The sequence below is a fragment of the Pteropus vampyrus genome, unplaced genomic scaffold, assembly GCF_000151845.1.
Source record: "Pteropus vampyrus isolate Shadow unplaced genomic scaffold, Pvam_2.0 Scaffold1, whole genome shotgun sequence".
NCBI classification, from domain to species: domain Eukaryota; kingdom Metazoa; phylum Chordata; class Mammalia; order Chiroptera; family Pteropodidae; genus Pteropus; species Pteropus vampyrus.
Genome location: NW_011888782.1, coordinates 39,437,451 through 39,439,933, shown reverse-complemented (window position 1 = coordinate 39,439,933; position 2,483 = coordinate 39,437,451).

Below are 2,483 nucleotides of genomic sequence, written 5' to 3'. Positions count from 1 at the left end.
CTTTAGATTTCTTGCCACCTGTCAGCATCGAGTTTATTCAGTGTAGCTTGTGTTATCTGTTAAAACATCATTAAAATAAATTCTATGAAAAAGCACACTCATCTTTGCCTCTGATTACAAAAACCAAAGACTGTATATCAGTGCGATTTTAAATATTTGTATCATAATTGGACACAAGCTGCTCTGAACATCTGCTTGTTATCAAGAACAAGAATGACGTATCGCTTGCTCTAGATTTATTTAATGGATAGATTCAGAAATTATGCCCACAGTATGCTGAGACTTTGAGCCTAGCTTCCTTTTTTTTTTCACAAGAATGAGTTACTGAAAGTAGATAAGTGAGAAAAAGATGCTGCGTCCAGCAAATATAGACAGTTTCATGCTACAAAGTTAGCATTTATGAAGAAATTTTTATTTTTAATCTGTTAGTTTAAGGTATAACATATTTAGTCATTAAAATCCTTTTGACATCAATACCCAGGTACATAACAATCACTATTCTTATCCCCTGCATCTATTAATGTTGCCATCATTTGCAACAAATCCTTATTTATTTTCTTTATACATTTTGCAACTATCTCAAGTATTTGTTTTCATTATTTTAACAATTCGTCATTTGTCACTTAAGATGCATATTAATCAAAATATTTCTTTGAAAGTTTTAATTGTATATTACAAACATATTTAGCCCACTGTGTAGTGCTGTTTGGAAATTTGTTATGCATAATCTTTTAAAATATAAATTCACTCGGAAGCTAAGCAGGGTCGGGCCTGGTTAGTACTTGGGTGGGAGACTACCTAGGAAGACCAGGTGCTGTAGGTATAAAAATAAAAAATAAAACATAAAAATAAGGGATTGTAAGCTGACAAGTTCCTTGTAATCTGTGAGGTCAACCAAGAGTTGCCTTACCTAAAAAATTCATTCATTCATTCATTAAATATAAATTCATTCATTCATTAAACAGATTCTTGCTGAACTTGTGCATGTGTGAGACAAGCATGTTAAACATGAAAAAGTCACTGCTAAGAAAAGAAATGTGGCTCTATTTCTACAGGAAAAAGAAAGAAGTAAATCATGTAATCACTAAGTGATGTATAAATACAAACTGTTGTGTGTTGTGATAGAAAGAGCCTCAGTCCTATGAGAAAAGATAAGAAAGATCACCAACTTAGACTTGGAGATCAGAAAAGATAATCCCTACATAATTAAAACTTAAGCTGAGGTCTGAAGAATTTTGGCAAAGGTAAAGAAAAAGAGGAGGAGGTGGTTAAAGAGTTTTTCAGATGTAGAAAAGTGTATAAAATGGTAATGTGGTAGAATATAGCTCTACACACCACAGTAATGTAAAACAGATCCATTACGGATGGGGTATGTGATATCAAGAGGGACAGTCACATTGAGAGGTACGGCATCAACATGAAATTTGGAGGAACACAGTTCAGTTTAGAACATCCCCCCACCCCATCTCAATTAATATATTCAAGCAGAAGTCATTCTTGAATATAACTCATTGTGGCAGCAGAGAGAATGTTATCTCAGTGTTTGAGAAAGAAATTATGGAGACTATACCATGAGTTTCATTTTATCCTTCCTGTTTTACCCTTTCAAACAATTCAAGTATCAAGGGAATGACTGTGCTTTGTAAATCAAGAAGTGTAACTGCTTCCAAATTTATATATATTCAGCATAAGATAAAACCAAGTAATAGACTTCGACGCTATGAGTCTCTCTTTAAGATCTCTAGTTGTCCCATAATTTTGCCATGCTCAAAAGTTGAAGTTTTGTTTGTTTGTTTTACCTCTAAGAGCAACACAAATGTTTAAGCTGAGGTCCACTCCATTCATGGCCACAGGATAAGATATGCTATTTCTCCTAAATAAGAACTCAATCACAAACATATGACTTTTGATATTAATAATAGATTATCATACTCAGGCACACTCACCAAATTTAAAAATGTATAAAATAGAGTTTCAGTAAAATAAACAAAAAGCTGTATATAACACATACTCATAAGTGAAAAATAAGTTATTTGAATTATTACAACTCCCAAGACCATCTGGCCACAAGAAACATTTGCCATCATCAGATAAATATTTTTTATGGTTCCATTATGATAATTCTTTTCACAACAGGGGTTTTCTTGCCTTACACACAAACACACACACAACTGTATAGTATTAGATTTCAGTTTTTCTCTAATGGGAATAATTACATTGAGTATATCCAGGTTAAACAAACAAACAAACAAACAAACAAACAAAAAACTTTTAAATTTTTGATCAGGAAAGGAAGAGAAATGGAAGCATTGACTTTGGGAGGCATTCACCTAAATTTTAATAACTTGCTTACCTAAAAAAGTAAAAAGAAAGAATTAGCCATCTCTTCCACAAGAGAATTAAGTCACATTTGAACGAAATCCAAATAATACCTCACTTGTCACCCAATAACTCACTTTGTACATTTCAGGCAGAATTCAGTC